This window comes from Suricata suricatta, chromosome X, assembly GCF_006229205.1.
Source record: "Suricata suricatta isolate VVHF042 chromosome X, meerkat_22Aug2017_6uvM2_HiC, whole genome shotgun sequence".
NCBI lineage: Eukaryota > Metazoa > Chordata > Mammalia > Carnivora > Herpestidae > Suricata > Suricata suricatta.
Window position 1 is genome coordinate 96228530 of NC_043717.1, and position 10467 is coordinate 96238996.

The 10467-nt window shown below is 55.7% G+C and overlaps 1 long non-coding RNA gene across 1 annotated transcript; it reads right to left on the bottom strand.

Moving 5' to 3' along the window:
* Positions 1-7426: 7426 nt before the first annotated feature.
* Positions 7427-10461, bottom strand: LOC115283704. The gene is made up of 3 exons (XR_003905053.1): positions 10123-10461; positions 9110-9273; positions 7427-8526 (listed from the first exon to the last, which is right to left on the bottom strand). It is a non-coding gene; the product is annotated as an uncharacterized LOC115283704 (long non-coding RNA).
* Positions 10462-10467: the final 6 nt, after the last annotated feature.

A 10467-nucleotide genomic window follows, 5' to 3' on the forward strand; every position in this document is an offset into this window, starting at 1 on the left:
TCTGTCAAGGCTGCATGAAATGCTCTTTGCTCCTATTCTGGCCATACTCTGGCTCCTGCTAACAGAGCAGCGTCATCTACTGGTGACTGCCTTGAACTACATCAGAAAGCCCTTGGGATGTTACTGTGGCCTTCAGCTAGAGGGACAGTCAGGGTGCATGGCAGGTGTTGGTCAGGGGAAGGGAAGACGGGCCTTGGGGCACAGGAAGGGCGTGGGGGTACGTGGGTGTCAATGTGAGGCTGCAGAGCGTCTGCTTTAGCCATTGCACTGTGAATCCCAGGGTGATATGCTCTGACTTTTTTTTTTAAAGATTTAAAAATTTTTTTTTTTACTGTTTATTTTTGAGAGAGAGAGACAGAGTACAAGTCGGGGAGAGGTGCAGAGAGAGGGCGACACAGAATCCGAAGCACGATCCAGGCTCTGAGCTGTCAGCACAGAGCCCAACATGGGGCTTGAACCCACAAACCGTGGCACCATGACTGGAGCCAAAATCAAGAATAAGCCACTTAACCTACTGAGCCACCCAGGAACCCCTGGTCTCACATCTGATTAAATTTGGCCAGCAGCACAGCTGAGAACTGATGTAACCCATAGTAACCTGCATACAGTATGGTTTTGTCGCTTACATGTGTGTCGTGATTTTGAGTTACGTTTTGTATTATTATGCGAGGTGAGGGTCACGTTTCGTCTTTACAGATATGCTCTTCCAGTGCTTCCCGTACTATTTGTTAAAAATATCTTTTCTCTATTGGATTGCCTTGGCTCCTCTGTCAAAACTCAGTTGTCCATGTAGCTGTGAGTATGTTACGAACTCGGTGTTCTGTTCATTGATCTCTGTCTTTCTGGATGATTGCTGTTCTACAGGAAGCCTTGAAACTAGGTAGTGAGGGGGCGCCTGGGTGGCTCAGTCAGTTGAGCAACTGACTCTTGATTTCAGCTCAGGCCATGATCTCACGGTTCATGAATTCAAGCCCTAATAGTGCGAAGCCTGCTTGGGATTCTCTCTCTGCCTGTCTCTCTATCCCTCCCCGCTTGTGCTCACGCTCACTTGCACTCTCTCTGTCTCTCTCTCTCAAGAGAAATAAATAAACGTAAAAAATTGTTTTTTGAAGAAACTAGGGAGTGAACGTCCTGCAGCTGTTCCTTTTCAAAATTATTTGGCTGACCTCAGCCTTCTGCATTTCTGTATAAATGTTGGAACCACCTTGGTAATTTCTTTAAAAAGTCCTGCTCTGCACGGGCGCCTGGGTGGCTCAGTGGGTTGAGCATCTGGCTCTTGGTTTCAGCTCAGGTCATGATCTCATGGTTCATGAGTTCGAGCCCCAAGTGAGGCTCTGTGCTGACACTGCTTGGAATTCTCCCTCCCTCTCTCTCTGCCCCTCTCCTGATCTCTCTGTCAAAATAAATAAACTTAAAAAAAGTTCTGCTATGACTTTTGGGAAATCACTGACTATATACTTCAGTTACACTGAGTGGACAGCCTTTCGGAGTCCTCGAAGCTGTGAGCAGGGTACAGCTCTGCACTGATGTGTTTTCTTTCATTTCTTTCGTGGTTTTCAGGCTACAGGCCTTGCATATCTTTTCTCAAATTCATCCCTAAGAACTAATCTTTCTACAAAGATACACGAATGGCTGAAAGCAAATGAAAATGTGCTCAACAGCCTTAGTCTTAGGGAAATGCAACTTAAAATTACTACTTTACACCCACTAGGAAGACCATAATTAAAAAACAAAGAAAATAACAAGTATTGGAGGGGTTGTGGAAAAATTAGAGCCATCATATGTTACTAGTGAGTATTTAGACAATGGTGCAGCCTCTACATGAAACACATTGCTGGTTCCTTCATACGTTAAACATAGAATAACCATGTGATCCAGGAATTCTACTCCTAGGTAGGAACCCCCAAATTTGAAATCAGGTGTTCAGACAAAGCTTGTACCTGAATGTTCATAACAGCCCTTTTCATGAGAGCCCAAAAGTAGAAACAACGCAAATGTCCATCAACATGGGAATGAATACACAAAGTGGGGGATCCACCCACTGGCGTATTATTCACCCCTAAGAAGGAACAAAGGGCTGACGCGTGGAACACTGTAGATGAACCTCCAAAACATGATGCTACGGTAAAGAAACCAGACATAAAAGGTCACAAATTGAATGATCCCATCTTTATAAAACATCCAGAACAGGCAGTGCATAGGGACATAAACCATATTTTTGGTTGTCAAGGGCTGGGGAAAGGAGGGAATGGGGAGTGATGGCTTAATGGGTTTAGTGTTTCCACTTTGGAGTGATGAAAGTGTTCTGGAACTTGATACTGGTGACAGTTGCACAATATGGTGAATGTACCTCATGCCACTGAATTGTATATTTCAAAATGGTTACAATGATAAATGTGATCTGCATTCTTAACCTTATGTATTTTGTATGTACATATTTGTAATTTTTAAAAATATTTTATGTATTAGGCCAGATTTAAATAATCAATCAATCATAAATGTACGGATTTGTTTACATCTCTCAATCTGTTCCACTTATTTATGCACTTATCTTTTCATCAATACCACACTGTCTTTATGCCTGTGGTTTCAAATAAGTTTTGAGGGGGACACCGGGGTGGCTCAGTCAGTTAAGCATCCGACGTCAGCTCAGGTCATGATCTCCCAGTTCCTGGGTTCAAGCTCCAAGCTGTCAGCACAGAGCCTGGAGCCTTCTTTGAATTCTGTGTCTCCCTCTCTCTCTCTCTGGCCCTCCCCTGCTCACATTCTGCCTCTCTCTCTCTCTCTCTCTCTCTCTCTCTCTCTCTCAAAAATAAACATTAAAAAATTAAAATAATAACATAAAATGACTTTTGAGGAGTGATCATGATCTGAGCCAAAATCAAGAGATGGATGCTTGACCGAGACACCCAAGGGCGCCAGGTTATTTTAATTTCATTTTTTGAATTTTTGTTGAAAGTATACAGAAATACAATTGCTGTCTTAATATTGATCTTGTGTCCTGTGGCCTTGCCAAATGTTTATGCATCTCGTAGCATTTTTCTCTGCATGCACATCCTGGGGTTGTCTCATATAGGATCATCTGTGAATAAAGATAGTTTGATTTCTTCTTTTCTAATCAGAATGATTTCATTCTGTGGGGTGGCAGGCTTATTCCACTGGGTAGAACCTCCCGTTTTATGTTGAATTGATTGGGAAAAGTGGATATTCTGTTCTTTTCCCAGTATGAGGGAAGCCCTTTCTTGTTATTTATATATTTATTTTGAGAGAGACAGAGAGAGACCAGGGGAGGGGCACAGAGAGAGATTGGGAGAGAGAGAGAATCCCATGCAGGCTCCATGCTGTTAGCACGTAGCCTGACGTGAAGCTCGAACTCACTGACGGGGAGTGTGATCATGCCCTGATTCTACACCAAGAGCTGGATGCTTAAATGACTGAGCCACCCAGGACCCCGGAATCCCTCATTCGTTCACCATTCAGTACTGTGCCCACTGCACGATTGTGTGGATATTGTTTAGTAGGCTGAGGAGATTCCTTTCTATACCAAATTTGTTGACAATTTTTGTTGCATTGTGTCAGATCTGGTTTCTGCACCTATTGCAATGCTCATGTCCCCCCTTCCTGTATTAATATGGACTAGCACATTAATTGATGTTAAGATGTGAAACCAAGGCTGCGCTCCAGGGAGGAATCCCCCTCGTCACGGCGTGTCTCTCGAGGGTGTTCGCACCAGCCTCGCCTGGTCTCCCTGCTTACCCCTCCCGCAGCGTGCTGGCCGAGCGGCAGAGAAGAAAGGACGGCGCTGTTGGGGCTGCAGAGCCGCCAGCGTTTTGTAGGGCTGCAGCCTTGCACAAAAACCTCCCACGACAGGCTCTCGTCTTCCCAAGGACTCCACACAGGAGCCCCTCGTCCCCCTCAAGCACCCACGGGGGCACCCACCCCAGCCCATTTCTCTGTGGCCGCCATGTTTGCTGTGTCACCGATGACGTCCTTGCACTCCATTGCTTAGTGGCCACAAGCGCTCCCTTCGGCTGGAGGGTGGTGGGGGCGGACCCCATGCGAGGAGCACTCGGAGGCACCCAGCTTGGGGCACGTGCCAGCTCCTGGGATGGCAGCAGTATCCTGAGGTGGGTACAGAGCAGGAGGCATGGCCCTGAGAGGCCGCTGTGACCTTAGGGCACCCACGAGGCAGAGTCCAGAGAGGCAGGATGTGTGCTTTGTTTTGCGCGGCTGGCCCTGCAGGTGGTGGAGAAGACTGGACTTTGCTCAGGCTTGGGACCGGGACTGTGGTCTTCTTCCTCAGGAGGGTGGGCTCCGCCCAGGGCATTGCCTGAGGCTCCCGGTGCCTTGCCAGGGACCAGCTTAGTCCCTAAGTCGGCCAGGTAAGGATCCTCCCCAGAGGGGCTCCATTACCCCTGGTCCAGGCTGCTAGGGAGGCTCCATCGTGTGTGCATGAGGGGCACGTTCCCCAGTCCGCCACAGGGGCCTCATCCACTTGTGCCCCCAATTCTCCTGTCTCCCCTATGTGATAAAGGTGCTGGCTGGGAAGCCCATGGTCGGGGGGGGGGGGAACCTCACTCCCCTGCATTTACCCCGAGCTCATGTAGCTTGGCATCCTAGGTCTTCCCCATTCCAGGGTGCATTTGATCTTGTTTCCCAAACACTCGAGTACTTGAACCCAAGTGGTCAAGTCCTATGTCGGCCGATGGTACACGGCCAGGGGCCACAGTTAACGTGCTGACTGTTGTGTCCTGAAATCCCGCCCCGGAGTCTGGCACTGAGCTGATGGCTCAGGGGACACCTGAGTGGGCACCATCATGTTGTGGGGGGGCACCCATGAAAGCAGACAGGGTTTGCCGGGGTGGACGGTGTCCCTGCTCTGAAACGCGTTCATCGGACGAGCCGAGCGCTCCTCTGTGCCAAGCACAGGGCTCTGGGTCTCAGGGGCATTCGTGCCATCTGATGCTCGGAAAACCTCACGAGAAAAGTCAGGGGACTGTCCCGTCCATGTTCCAGCTAGGTCAGGGACACACGTCCAGGGGAGAGTGAACACCCGGCTCGCGTGTGTGCCTCGCCTCGGAGGCCCTTCCTTCCACAGGATAAGTGTGTCTTTGGTCCTCGCCGTCCTCCCTGCTGGGACCCGGCCTCCCTGGTGCCCACACCACATGCAGCTTCTCTGCCCACAGAGCCCTGCAGTGATGGTGGCATCGGCCACACAAGGCTGCACTTTTCTCTCCCCTTCCTCCATTAGAGGGCAGGGCACCGAGGGTGGGTCCGTGGGCTGCAAGCCTGTGCAGAAAGGGTACAAAGTGGCAGGAAAACCCAGGGCCCCTGCGAGGAAGCAGAGAATCGTACGTAGGCTGCCCTGCGGTATCACAGCGCGCACAGCACGGCTGTGCAAAGAAGCCAATAGGCCAGACCATAGAGATGGCAGGGGCGTCCCCAGGTCGGAGGCCTGCTGCGAACCCAGAATGGTGGAGAGAGAGGGAATCCTGGGGTGACCCCTGGGCTCCGGATGGGATCTGGAGGTATTGTGCTCTCTCCTGGTTTTCAGTCGAGATAGGAGTAAGATCTTCTAAGCTCTAAACTCGAATTTCTCCAATGAAGGCAGCCACAGAGCCTTGGAGACATGGCTGAAGAAATGGCATTTCCAGTTTCTAACAAAACAAATCAAAGAACCAGACACTGAACATGACACAGGGGGGCTGTGGATACTGCTAGGGCCCAGGTATCAGGATGATGAACGGGGCAGGCCAGATGTGTAGAACGACAGCCACGCTGAGCTTCAGGGAGGAGGACAGGAGAGAACGAGCTGAGAGGCGAGCCCTCCAGGTGGGGAGGGGAGGTGCGGGGCGGGAGGGAACTCACACCCCAGGCCTGTCCTGGCATCTGCAGCGTGAGGACATCTCCACACACCCACCGGCCCGAGGCTCAAGGGTATGGTGACGCCCTCACTGGGTTCCGTCACACATACCGTCCAGAGAGGCCCAGCGACACCTCAGTCTTGGAAGGCTGCGATATGGGAGCAGCTCCTAGGTGGAAACTGTGGGGCGGAACGTGGACTCCAAGGACAGGAGAAGGGGCGAGGAAACTCCGATTGCCCGGGTCACGCTCGCGGATCAACTGGGGACCACATCCTCAGCATGACCACATCCAAAGATGGCCATGGGGATGACAGGGAGGATAGGGGAAAAAAGCACCCAGCATGGCACCTGGGGCTGGGCAGGCTCTTGCCAACTTGGCCAGTTGCCTTCACTTGGCTTCCTCTCCTCCTGGTGACAAGGCTGCTCCAGGTGAGACCTGACGACAGATGCTAGAAAGCCATCAACACGCCAAATGCTCACAGCAACCCTGAAGGCGCCCTACTGATGACGTGTGAGTGCATGTAGCTGGCCTGGGGCCAGGCTTGGTCCGTGGAAGAGCTGGGCTCAGGGTGCCACCCTTAGCCAGAGCCAAAGCGTGCCTGCGTTGCTAGGTGCAGGGAAGAGTGGTCCTCCCTCACCAGTGTGCCTGGGCCCTGAGCTCTGGTCTGACACTCCCATCTTGGTTGGGACTGGCTAGCGGATCCCTGGGTTGAGTCCAGGACCATCAGGACCTGGACAGGACCATCGGGTCAGAGCAGTGGAAAGGTCAGGGTACTGGCAGGGACTGGGGTCCATCCCCTCTGTGGGGGCAGGTGTTGGAAGGGTCGCCCTCGCCAGGGTGCTCCAGCAGGTGGAGCACACCCAAGGCCCACAGTGAGCTCACCCAGGCTGTGCTCCTCAGTGTGACCGTGACCCTGCATCCTCAGGAGCCCTCCTCCCTGGGCACGGTGGCCTCCCTTCTTCACCTCGGCCATGGCGGTCCTCCCCAGGCCCCCGTCACCAGCCCTCTCTCTGCCTGACTGCCCATCCGTAGCCCTGCAGCAGCCTTGCACCCCATGACCAGGTTTCTCGGGGGAAGCAATGAAGGGCCATTTCGGGTCTAACACGGGGGGAAGGGGTGCAGGCTTCCAGTCCCTGTGACTCACCTTTTCCACAGCTGGGCGGCCACCTGGCCGGCAGGGAGGCAAGAGGGACCTTGCTCTGCTGTTGCAGAGGGGCCTCCATGTGACACAAATTATGTGCAGGGAACCCATTTCACCCCAGCTCCCCCTCAAATTTGACTGTATTAAGTGCTTTCTAAGCGCAGGCTGTAAAATGAAGGAAAGACGTAGGTGCTCGGTTCTTCAAACAAAGGTTGTGAGTGGGACAATGTGCACCTCTGGGCCAGGCCTGCGCTCCTGTCCTCTCCTCCAGGGGCGCTGGCCCGGGAGGGCGGCTCTCTGAGCATCCTCTGAACAGGCCTGCACCCCTGCACCCTGGCAGCTCTCCCAGGTGCTCCACCCTCCCCCTGCCCTGGGCCCTCCAGGGTGACGTCATCGCTAGGGCACCACACCACAATGGCCTCCGGTTTTACTTTATTTTATTGAACTCAAGGAGGTGTGTGGTTTTTAACTTAGAGCGACGAGATTGGACAATACCAGAAACAGGAACAGGTCTCAGCAGACGGGCTGACCAGTACAGTTAATCACACGCAGGAAAGTGACACTCATCTTACTCAGCTCGTGTCTCTGATTTCGTAGAAGCTTCGCTGCCTGGAAAACACTGCAAATAAATAAAGTGCACTGAGAGCCCCCCAGGCAGCCGGGGCTGCCGGCGGGCCGGAAGCGGTGGCAGGAAGCAGGCTGGCTACTCAAGGCCAAAATGGTCAGAAAAGCAGAGGCAGGAACACATGCTCAAGATGTGCGGACCCCCTCCCCCAGTCCCTTGGGCCCCATGAGACTTCTGTGCCCTCCAGGAGGGAGAGATACGGGGAGGGGCATCCCTGCAGAGGAGGGGTCTGTCGGGAAGAGGTGTCCTCGGACCCACAGGGCTGCAGCTGGGGAGGTCACCCCAAGGGTGAGACCTGGACTTGAGGGGGCACATCTGTGCATCAGCCCTAAGGAGGCCCCTCGTCCTCTCCTCTCAGGCTGCCCCGTGGGGCTCTTGCAGGCTGTCCCCACAGATCTGTGCATGGGGTCAGCAGGCTGGCGGGCTCCCAGAAGTGGTCCTGGGGGGAAAGGGATGGGGTGCAGAAGGGGCCCCGGGACCAGAGAGCCCAGGACACTTGGCACAAGGGAGGAAGCCAGTACACCCTGTGGGAAATAGTAGGGGATACACGGTGGCCTTGTCTGGCCTCGGTCCTAGGGTCAGGCAGGCAGAGCCCATCACCCAGGGCCTGGCCTCCCGCTGGACGGCTGAGAAGGGCAGGTGGTGTGACACTGGGCCACTTGGTCCCTGGGGCTGACCAGACCACTTCGGTTTTCAGCCCCAGGAACTTGGAGCACTGGAGGCCGGGAGCATCCAGCAGCAGAGCTGCTGTGGCCCTGGGGTCCTTCCCGGCTCCCCTCGGTGCCACGTCTTGTCATCCTGGAACGGGGGAAGCAGCGCGCCCAGGACCTGCAAGACCATCCAAGCCCATCTAGAGGAGGTTCTCCTGTGTGATCCTGGCCTTGGGGGGCCAAGCCTGGGGACAAAGAGATGGGGTCATGCATGGGTCCCAGGTACCCCTCCCCAGCTTTATCCCTTCACCCTCCTGGTTCCCAGAAGCCACGCTACCACCCACCCCCACTCTGCCACCCAAACCAAGAGGCTTGTGCCCCTCGACTGCTGAGGACTCCTTTGGTCAAGCCTGGGGCGGGGTGGCTGTGGAGGCCAGGCTGTGTGCATGGAGGCCTCGGCTCCACAAGGGGTTCTGGAACTGTCGCCTGTGCCCATCTCAGCACGGACTGTCTTCCCTGTGACCTGCCATTCCACTCCAAGGAAAGCCACCCTGGGCCTCTCTCTTCCCCTAGCTCCCCTGGGGGCCTTGAGCTGCCCTCCCCCACCCCAATGTGCCCTGCCAGGTTTTCTGGAAGCCTGGGGACAGATTCAGCCCCACCACTTCTTATCTGTGTGACAAGGGCAAATCTCTCCCTGCCTCCAGCCTGCTTTTCCAATCTTGGGGTGGGGAGAACAGCACTCCCTCAAAGCGTTGCTAGGAGGTCTAGTGCATAGGTGACAGGGTCTCATCCTTCCCCACACCAGAACTGCACCGCTGGGCAGCCCACCCCTCCGTGCCTCTGCCTGGAAGGCCCTTCCTGTCCTCCTGGGTCAGGCCCTTCGCCCAGCAGCTCCCCAGGCAGCCCTGGGGCCAGGGGCACCCCTGGGCAGGGATTTGAGTCCCTTGACAAGGCCAGAGAGAGGGCAGGTCACCGCCTACAATCACTGGTTCCTGAAAGACAGAAAGAGATGGAGACTTGGCAGTGGCCTCCTGGCCCAGAACACCCCCCTTTCCCCAGGTGCTGCCTCCTCTCCAAGCCCCTCCTCCACCTGCTCGCTGCACCCCAGCCTGAGAGTGGCCCTCTGCTCAGGGAGATCCCAACTTCCCCAGCTCCTCTGGGTGTGCAGGGGCCAGCGGCACTTGGTGGCACCTGGCCTGCAGAGGTGGGGGCTGGAGGGATCGAGACTGAGACTGCGGAAGAGCCAGACTGTGAGGGCAGGGATAGGGTGGAGCAGCCTTCCCACTGCCCAGGTCTCCAAATGTCCAGCCCTGAGGATGCCTGCTCTCACAGGGAGAGGGGAGATGGGAACAGGCGGACAGAGGTCCCCCAGCCCCCAACACAGGACTGCAGGCAGATCTGCCAAGGGCTGGGCGGGAGCTGTCCAGACCCGGAGGGCCTGAAAAGGGGACTGACCAGGGGTTTGGCCAAGAACACAACCCCCCCTTCCGGTCTGGCGACCACAAGGTGGGGAAAGATGGCAGCATCTTTTCCTTCTAGAGCTTTCCCCGGCGCCTCCCCCAGCCCATTCCCTGGGGTTCAGGTGGCAGCCCAGGGGCCTCAGGGGAAAGCGGGGCTGGGATGGGCTGACCCTCTGAGATGCCCAAGCCACCGCCGCCCCTCACCTGTCTGGGAATGAGGACCAGGGAGTTGGGCGCCTGCGGCCCCCCCCTTCCCCTCTCCCCGCGCCTGGGCAGCTCAGGGGCTGGCTCCCTCGGATCCCGTCCCCTGTTCCTCCCAGCCATCAAGATGTCATGGCAATCGCCCCCGCCAGCCCAAGGCTCCAGCCTCTGGCCTCCTACCTTGCTGGTCGGGGCCAGTCAGGTCCCTGCTTGCAGGTTTTTCCTTTCTGCTTCCCCCACCCCGGCCAACGTGAGGCAACAGGTCGACCGCAGTCAAATGGTGTTCTTTTTCTCGAGCCCCACGGAAAGGACCCGTTTGTTGAGGTTCTGTGCAATCGGCCACCGGCCGCGATACGCGTGGGCGGGTCGCGGCCGGGGCCGGGTAGCTCGGTGGCCCGCGTCCTCCCGCGGAGGTCTAGGGTGCGGGGGCCCCGGCCGGCCCGCCTCCTGCGCCGTGTCCGTCTCGGCCGGGCGCGCGGGACCCCCTGGCCGCGGCTGCGGCGGCGTGCGCTCACTCGATCCGCA